Raw genomic sequence first — 10,256 nt, 5'->3', positions numbered from 1 at the left:
TGTCACCTCGCCGCCGGCGGGAGCACAGTTGGTTGGACTCCGATCTCCCAAGCGGAGCTGTGCCGCCGGTCCGGGTTCGAGTCCCGGTGAAGTTGCAACTAAGTAGCATGGATTCATAACACATAGTTAACACAAGTTAGAACGCTATAGTCGGGTTCCCCGACTATTGATACCCGTTACCCAGCTGGTGAAGGTGCGAAGAGAAATTACAACACTGAGCGTTTTTTGCGGTTTGTGGGCGTTAGAGTGGGCGTGGCAAAAAGATTTTTATATAGAGTTAAATTTAAATGGGGATAATCGCAGTAGGCTGCTGCCACTTATTTGGGGCAGATCGAAGTAGGTGAGGTTCTAGTTGAGCTCCTGACGCTGTCACCTCGCCGCCGGCGGGAGCACAGTTGGTTGGACTCCGATCTCCCAAGCGGAGCTGTGCCGCCGGTCCGGGTTCGAGTCCCGGTGAAGTTGCAACTAAGTAGCATGGATTCATAACACATAGTTAACACAAGTTAGAACGCTATAGTCGGGTTCCCCGACTATTGATACCCGTTACCCAGCTGGTGAAGGTGCGAAGAGAAATTACAACACTGAGCGTTTTTTGCGGTTTGTGGGTGTTAGAGTGGGCGTGGCAAAAAGTTTTTAATCTATAGAGTTAAATTTAAATGGGGATAATCGCAGTAGGCTGCTGCCACTTATTTGGGGCAGATCGAAGTAGGTGAGGTTCTAGTTGAGCTCCTGACGCTGTCACCTCGCCGCCGGCGGGAGCACAGTTGGTTGGACTCCGATCTCCCAAGCGGAGCTGTGCCGCCGGTCCGGGTTCGAGTCCCGGTGAAGTTGCAACTAAGTAGCATGGATTCATAACACATAGTTAACACAAGTTAGAACGCTATAGTCGGGTTCCCCGACTATTGATACCCGTTACCCAGCTGGTGAAGGTGCGAAGAGAAATTACAACACTGAGCGTTTTTTGCGGTTTGTGGGCGTTAGAGTGGGCGTGGCAAAAAGATTTTTGGGGATAATCGCAGTAGGCTGGCTGCCACTTATTTGGGGCAGATCGAAGTAGGTGAGCTTCTAGTTGAGCTCCTGACGCTGTCACCTCGCCGCCGGCGGGAGCACAGTTGGTTGGACTCCGATCTCCCAAGCGGAGCTGTGCCGCCGGTCCGGGTTCGAGTCCCGGTGAAGTTGCAACTAAGTAGCATGGATTCATAACACATAGTTAACACAAGTTAGAACGCTATAGTCGGGTTCCCCGACTATTGATACCCGTTACCCAGCTGGTGAAGGTGCGAAAAGAAATTACAACACTGAGCGTTTTTTGCGGTTTGTGGGTGTTAGAGTGGGCGTGGCAAAAAGATTTTTGATATAGAGTTAAATTTAAATGGGGATAATCGCAGTAGGCTGGCTGCCACTTATTTGGGGCAGATCGAAGTAGGTGAGGTTCTAGTTGAGCTCCTGACGCTGTCACCTCGCCGCCGGCGGGAGCACAGTTGGTTGGACTCCGATCTCCCAAGCGGAGCTGTGCCGCCGGTCCGGGTTCGAGTCCCGGTGAAGTTGCAACTAAGTAGCATGGATTCATAACACATAGTTAACACAAGTTAGAACGCTATAGTCGGGTTCCCCGACTATTGATACCCGTTACCCAGCTGGTGAAGGTGCGAAGAGAAATTACAACACTGAGCGTTTTTTGCGGTTTGTGGGCGTTAGAGTGGGCGTGGCAAAAAGATTTTTGGGGATAATCGCAGTAGGCTGGCTGCCACTTATTTGGGGCAGATCGAAGTAGGTGAGGTTCTAGTTGAGCTCCTGACGCTGTCACCTCGCCGCCGGCGGGAGCACAGTTGGTTGGACTCCGATCTCCCAAGCGGGGCTGTGCCGCCGGTCCGGGTTCGAGTCCCGGTGAAGTTGCAACTAAGTAGCATGGATTCATAACACATAGTTAACACAAGTTAGAACGCTATAGTCGGGTTCCCCGACTATTGATACCCGTTACCCAGCTGGTGAAGGTGCGAAGAGAAATTACAACACTGAGCGTTTTTTGCGGTTTGTGGGCGTTAGAGTGGGCGTGGCAAAAAGATTTTTGGTATATAGAGTTAAATTTAAATGGGGATAATCGCAGTAGGCTGGCTGCCACTTATTTGGGGCAGATCGAAGTAGGTGAGGTTCTAGTTGAGCTCCTGACGCTGTCACCTCGCCGCCGGCGGGAGCACAGTTGGTTGGACTCCGATCTCCCAAGCGGAGCTGTGCCGCCGGTCCGGGTTCGAGTCCCGGTGAAGTTGCAACTAAGTAGCATGGATTCATAACATAGTTAACACAAGTTAGAACGCTATAGTCGGGTTCCCCGACTATTGATACCCGTTACCCAGCTGGTGAAGGTGCGAAGAGAAATTACAACACTGAGCGTTTTTTGCGGTTTGTGGGCGTTAGAGTGGGCGTGGCAAAAAGATTTTTGGGGATAATCGCAGTAGGCTGGCTGCCACTTATTTGGGGCAGATCGAAGTAGGTGAGGTTCTAGTTGAGCTCCTGACGCTGTCACCTCGCCGCCGGCGGGAGCACAGTTGGTTGGACTCCGATCTCCCAAGCGGAGCTGTGCCGCCGGTCCGGGTTCGAGTCCCGGTGAAGTTGCAACTAAGTAGCATGGATTCATAACACATAGTTAACACAAGTTAGAACGCTATAGTCGGGTTCCCCGACTATTGATACCCGTTACCCAGCTGGTGAAGGTGCGAAGAGAAATTACAACACTGAGCGTTTTTTGCGGTTTGTGGGTGTTAGAGTGGGCGTGGCAAAAAGTTTTTATATAGAGTTAAATTTAAATGGGGATAATCGCAGTAGGCTGGCTGCCACTTATTTGGGGCAGATCGAAGTAGGTGAGGTTCTAGTTGAGCTCCTGACGCTGTCACCTCGCCGCCGGCGGGAGCACAGTTGGTTGGACTCCGATCTCCCAAGCGGAGCTGTGCCGCCGGTCCGGGTTCGAGTCCCGGTGAAGTTGCAACTAAGTAGCATGGATTCATAACACATAGTTAACACAAGTTAGAACGCTATAGTCGGGTTCCCCGACTATTGATACCCGTTACCCAGCTGGTGAAGGTGCGAAGAGAAATTACAACACTGAGCGTTTTTTGCGGTTTGTGGGCGTTAGAGTGGGCGTGGCAAAAAGATTTTTGGGGATAATCGCAGTAGGCTGGCTGCCACTTATTTGGGGCAGATCGAAGTAGGTGAGGTTCTAGTTGAGCTCCTGACGCTGTCACCTCGCCGCCGGCGGGAGCACAGTTGGTTGGACTCCGATCTCCCAAGCGGAGCTGTGCCGCCGGTCCGGGTTCGAGTCCCGGTGAAGTTGCAACTAAGTAGCATGGATTCATAACACATAGTTAACACAAGTTAGAACGCTATAGTCGGGTTCCCCGACTATTGATACCCGTTACCCAGCTGGTGAAGGTGCGAAGAGAAATTACAACACTGAGCGTTTTTTGCGGTTTGTGGGCGTTAGAGTGGGCGTGGCAAAAAGATTTTTGGGGATAATCGCAGTAGGCTGGCTGCCACTTATTTGGGGCAGATCGAAGTAGGTGAGGTTCTAGTTGAGCTCCTGACGCTGTCACCTCGCCGCCGGCGGGAGCACAGTTGGTTGGACTCCGATCTCCCAAGCGGAGCTGTGCCGCCGGTCCGGGTTCGAGTCCCGGTGAAGTTGCAACTAAGTAGCATGGATTCATAACACATAGTTAACACAAGTTAGAACGCTATAGTCGGGTTCCCCGACTATTGATACCCGTTACCCAGCTGGTGAAGGTGCGAAGAGAAATTACAACACTGAGCGTTTTTTGCGGTTTGTGGGCGTTAGAGTGGGCGTGGCAAAAAGATTTTTGGGGATAATCGCAGTAGGCTGGCTGCCACTTATTTGGGGCAGATCGAAGTAGGTGAGGTTCTAGTTGAGCTCCTGACGCTGTCACCTCGCCGCCGGCGGGAGCACAGTTGGTTGGACTCCGATCTCCCAAGCGGAGCTGTGCCGCCGGTCCGGGTTCGAGTCCCGGTGAAGTTGCAACTAAGTAGCATGGATTCATAACACATAGTTAACACAAGTTAGAACGCTATAGTCGGGTTCCCCGACTATTGATACCCGTTACCAGCTGGTGAAGGTGCGAAGAGAAATTACAACACTGAGCGTTTTTTTGCGGTTTGTGGGCGTTAGAGTGGGCGTGGCAAAAGATTTTTGGTATATAGAGTTACATTTCATGGTATGCAGTCGTGCCCTGCAGTACTGGGCCATGGGCAGATGAGAGGTGATTCAGTTAGCTGCGCTGTCCTCGCCGCCGGCGAGCACAGTTGTTGGACTCCGATCTCCCAAGCGGAGCTGTGCCGCGGTCCGGGTTCGAGTCCGGTGAAGTTGCAACTAAGTAGCATGGATTCATAACACATAGTTAACACAAGTTAGAACGCTATAGTCGGTTCCCCGACTATTGATACCCGTTACCCAGCTGGTGAAGGTGCGAAGAGAAATTACAACACTGAGCGTTTTTTGTGGTTTGTGGGCGTTAGAGTGGGCGTGGCAAAAAGATTTTTGGTATATAGAGTTAAATTTAAATGGGGATAATCGCAGTAGGCTGGCTGCCACTTATTTGGGGCAGATCGAAGTAGGTGAGGTTCTAGTTGAGCTCCTGACGCTGTCACATCGCCGCCGGCGGGAGCACAGTTGGTTGGACTCCGATCTCCCAAGCGGAGCGGAGCTGTGCCGCCGGTCCGGGTTCGAGTCCCGGTGAAGTTGCAACTAAGTAGCATGGATTCATAACATAGTTAACACAAGTTAGAACGCTATAGTCGGGTTCCCCGACTATTGATACCCGTTACCCAGCTGGTGAAGGTGCGAAGAGAAATTACAACACTGAGCGTTTTTTGCGGTTTGTGGGTGTTAGAGTGGGCGTGGCAAAAGATTTTTGGTATATAGAGTTAAATTTAAATGGGGATAATCGCAGTAGGCTGGCTGCCACTTATTTGGGGCAGATCGAAGTAGGTGAGGTTCTAGTTGAGCTCCTGACGCTGTCACATCGCCGCCGGCGGGAGCACCGTTGGTTGGACTCCGATCTCCCAAGCGGAGCGGAGCTGTGCCGCCGGTCCGGGTTCGAGTCCCGGTGAAGTTGCAACTAAGTAGCATGGATTCATAACACATAGTTAACACAAGTTAGAACGCTATAGTCGGGTTCCCCGACTATTGATACCCGTTACCCAGCTGGTGAAGGTGCGAAGAGAAATTACAACACTGAGCGTTTTTTGCGGTTTGTGGGCGTTAGAGTGGGCGTGGCAAAAAGATTTTTGGGGATAATCGCAGTAGGCTGGCTGCCACTTATTTGGGGCAGATCGCCGCCGGGGAGGTCCTACTTTAGCTCCTGGCCCTGCCTCCGCGCCGCCGGCGGGAGCACAGTTGGTTGGACTCCGATCTCCCAAGCGGAGCGGAGCTGTGCCGCCGGACCGGGTTCGAGTCCCGGTGAAGTTGCAACTAAGTAGCATGGATTCATAACACATAGTTAACACAAGTTAGAACGCTATAGTCGGGTTCCCCGACTATTGATACCCGTTACCCAGCTGGTGAAGGTGCGAAGAGAAATTACAACACTGAGCGTTTTTGCGGTTTGTGGGCGTTAGAGTGGGCGTGGCAAAAAGATTTTTGGTATATAGAGTTAAATTTAAATGGGGATAATCGCAGTAGGCTGGCTGCCACTTATTTGGGGCAGATCGAAGTAGGTGAGGTTCTAGTTGAGCTCCTGACGCTGTCACATCGCCGCCGGCGGGAGCACAGTTGGTTGGACTCCGATCTCCCAAGCGGAGCTGTGCCGCCGGTCCGGGTTCGAGTCCCGGTGAAGTTGCAACTAAGTAGCATGGATTCATAACACATAGTTAACACAAGTTAGAACGCTATAGTCGGGTTCCCCGACTATTGATACCCGTTACCCAGCTGGTGAAGGTGCGAAGAGAAATTACAACACTGAGCGTTTTTTGCGGTTTGTGGGTGTTAGAGTGGGCGTGGCAAAAAGATTTTTGGTATATAGAGTTAAATTTAAATGGGGATAATCGCAGTAGGCTGGCTGCCACTTATTTGGGGCAGATCGAAGTAGGTGAGGTTCTAGTTGAGCTCCTGACGCTGTCACCTCGCCGCCGGCGGGAGCACAGTTGGTTGGACTCCGATCTCCCAAGCGGAGCTGTGCCGCCGGTCCGGGTTCGAGTCCCGGTGAAGTTGCAACTAAGTAGCATGGATTCATAACACATAGTTAACACAAGTTAGAACGCTATAGTCGGGTTCCCCGACTATTGATACCCGTTACCCAGCTGGTGAAGGTGCGAAGAGAAATTACAACACTGAGCGTTTTTTGCGGTTTGTGGGCGTTAGAGTGGGCGTGGCAAAAAGATTTTTGGTATATAGAGTTAAATTTAAATGGGGATAATCGCAGTAGGCTGGCTGCCACTTATTTGGGGCAGATCGAAGTAGGTGAGGTTCTAGTTGAGCTCCTGACGCTGTCACCTCGCCGCCGGCGGGAGCACAGTTGGTTGGACTCCGATCTCCCAAGCGGAGCTGTGCCGCCGGTCCGGGTTCGAGTCCCGGTGAAGTTGCAACTAAGTAGCATGGATTCATAACACATAGTTAACACAAGTTAGAACGCTATAGTCGGGTTCCCCGACTATTGATACCCGTTACCCAGCTGGTGAAGGTGCGAAGAGAAATTACAACACCGAGCGTTTTTTGCGGTTTGTGGGTGTTAGAGTGGGCGTGGCAAAAAGGTTTTTAACTCTATAGAGTTAAATTTAAATGGGGATAATCGCAGTAGGCTAGCTGCCACTTATTTGGGGCAGATCGAAGTAGGTGAGGTTCTAGTTGAGCTCCTGACGCTGTCACCTCGCCGCCGGCGGGAGCACAGTTGGTTGGACTCCGATCTCCCAAGCGGAGCTGTGCCGCCGGTCCGGGTTCGAGTCCCGGTGAAGTTGCAACTAAGTAGCATGGATTCATAACACATAGTTAACACAAGTTAGAACGCTATAGTCGGGTTCCCCGACTATTGATACCCGTTACCCAGCTGGTGAAGGTGCGAAGAGAAATTACAACACTAAGCGTTTTTTGCGGTTTGTGGGCGTTAGAGTGGGCGTGGCAAAAAGATTTTTGGGGATAATCGCAGTAGGCTGGCTGCCACTTATTTGGGGCAGATCGAAGTAGGTGAGGTTCTAGTTGAGCTCCTGACGCTGTCACATCGCCGCCGGCGGGAGCACAGTTGGTTGGACTCCGATCTCCCAAGCGGAGCTGTGCCGCCGGTCCGGGTTCGAGTCCCGGTGAAGTTGCAACTAAGTAGTTTAGCCGCCGTTTACAGAAGTTAATATTCTAATACAATTTCACGTGACTCTTTTATTTTGATCTGTCCTTTAGCTTGGTTCAACAGCGACTGACTGCCGTGCTCTCTGCAGAGTGGCGAGTCGATTAGTCGATAAGTTTCTCGATAATATTGGTATGTTAAGGATGGGTGTATGAGTGTATAAGCTTATGACTAGATTGGCTATGTATAATTAGGTATGTATGACTAAGAGTAACGGAAGAGGGTAGAAGGAGCAGCCTACTACAACTCGGCCGTCCTGACAACTAGATCTCCCGATCGTAGGATTTTATAACAATTAACGTTTCTTAAAGCTAAGGGTCCTGTTTCTTATTTTATTCTTCTCAGTGGAGATACTTTTGAACGGTCTTAAACATTTTTTTGGTTTTCTTTTCTTCTTGTTTGTTTTCTTTGTTTTACAATTGCTTCTTAAATTATACATTCGATTTCGTACAGAGTTTCTTAAATTATACTTTCTATTTTGTACAGAGTTTCTCAAATTATACTTTCTATTTTGTAGACTCTTAATTTTTCTTTGCCAGTGTTTTATATTCTGTATGCTCCATACACCCCGGTAAGGATTGCGAGAAATTTGAAATCCATCAACATCTTCCAGAAGGAAGCGATCATTTTTGAGAACTTTGCTTATGACATAGGGTCCTTTATGCTTTGGAATTAACTTCTTAGCTATGCCTGTTGTTGAGTCAAAATTTTTAACCATGACGTAGTCGCCTTTTGTGAACACTCCTGATCGTTTTCGTTTTTTGTCAACATATTCTTTATTGTATGCTTGTGCTATTTTCTGACTTGCCTCGCCTTTATTTCTAATACTTTCTAAATCTCTTTCTTCAATCGTTTCTCCAATTTCCTCAATTTTTTCTTTTAACTCATCCATAATTTGTCCTTTTTGTTGTAACCCAAATAACATTATGCTAGGATACTGTTTAATGCTGCGGTGTTGTGTATTGTTCAGGGTATATTCGACCTTTTCTAAGACTAAGTCCCAGTGTAGACCTTGATCAGGTTCAATTAACTTGCTAATCATTGGACCAAGACTTCGGTTTATACGTTCAACTTGACCGTTGGCCTGTGGTGATCCTGTTGCAATTTTTATGTGTTTAACATTGCATTCTTTCAAAAATGAGTCAAAATCGCCAGACGTGAAACATGCTCCTCTATCTGATATGATACACTTAGGCCTACTGTATGCTCTGAAGTAGTCGTTTAACGATTGTATGACTTCTTTTGTGTTCGTAGTTTTTGTTGCGTATAGTCTGACAAACTTTGTGAATGCATCTACTATCACTAGAATATGTTTCTTCGGTCTAGCCAAGTCTACTGGACCATAATGGTCAATATGGATTATTTCAAAAGGTTTGTTTCCCTTAGGTATGTTGTGTAGAAATCCTTCTGTTTTTCCTGTTTTGGGACTGAATGAAATACATTTTAAACAGTTGCTGATATGTGTGCTACACTTCTGTTTTAAATTTGGAAACCAATAGTTCTTCATTATAGCTTCTATCATTTTGTCTCTTCCTACGTGTCCAAGTTCGTTGTGATATTTGTATAACACTTGTTCTTCCATTTCTATCGGAACGTAGAACAGCAATCTATTTTCATTTGTCTTTTTGTAAACTATACCATTTCTCATCTCATACAATTTATTTTCTGTGTTTTCTAACAATTGCCTGATTTCTTTTAATTTTGTATCTTTCCCTTGACATATAACTAGATTATCTTCGAAACTGTTTGTTTGTATTACCATAATATTTGTACACCTACTCAGTGCGTCAACATGTTGCATGCGGCTACCTGCCCTATGCACAATTTCAAAATCATAACCTTGGAATTCTAAAGCCCACCTGGCTATCCTAGGGTTTAGCTCTTTTTTGCTTAGGGTCAAAATTAATGAGTTGCAGTCGGTGACTATTTTAAATGTCCTCCAATGAAGATAAACTCTAAATCTACGTAACGAATAAACAATGGCTAAAGTTTCTAACTCGAAACTGTGGTATTTTGATTCAATATCTGTTGTCCGTTTTGAAAAGAATGAAACTGGGTGCCATTTCTGGTCCTCCTTCTTTTGCATAAGTACAGCACCGAATCCAGAAGAACTTGCATCACAATGCAATTCTGTTTCGTGTTTGTGGTTGTATATAGCTAAGACCGGTGATTGTATTAATTTATCTTTTAACATATTAAAACAAGACATTTCTTCACTACCAAATTTGAACGGTTTATCTTTTTTTAGAATGTCATGCAATGGTTTAGCTAGTCTAGAAAAATCTTTTATGAACCGTCGAAAATATGAGCATAATCCCAAAAAACTTTGTACTGTATGAACATTGTTAGGTATTGGGAAATTTTTTATTGCCTCGATTCCTTTGTCATTGGGCATTATGCCGTCTTTATTTATTATGAACCCAAGATATTTTATACTCGATTGCATAAACTCACATTTGTCTATTCTTAATTCAAGTTTATTTTCAACTAATCTTTTAAAAATTTCTTTCAACGTTTCTAAGTGTTCGTTTATATTTTCGGTTGCCAATAGAATGTCGTCCATATATATTACTACTTTGTTTTCTCTAATCATATCAGCAAAAATTTTGTTAACAAATCTTTGGAACACAGACGGGGCGTTTTTGAGGCCAAATGGCATTCGCAGCCACTCGTATTGGCCTAATGGTGTAACGAAAGAGGTGTATTTTATTGATTCTTTTTTAACATGCACGTGGAAAAAACCGTTTTTAAGATCGAGTTTGGTGAAAACAGTTTTCTCATTCATTCTATCTAACAAGTCATCTATAAGAGGTAGAGGATAGTTGTCTTTCATTGTCATTTTATTAAGTTTTCTAAAGTCGACGCACATACGTAAGTCTCCAGTTTTCTTTTTCACTAAAACAATAGGCGATGCATATT

Source organism: Drosophila teissieri, chromosome 3R, assembly GCF_016746235.2.
Source record: "Drosophila teissieri strain GT53w chromosome 3R, Prin_Dtei_1.1, whole genome shotgun sequence".
NCBI lineage: Eukaryota > Metazoa > Arthropoda > Insecta > Diptera > Drosophilidae > Drosophila > Drosophila teissieri.
This window is presented reverse-complemented; position numbering follows the sequence as displayed.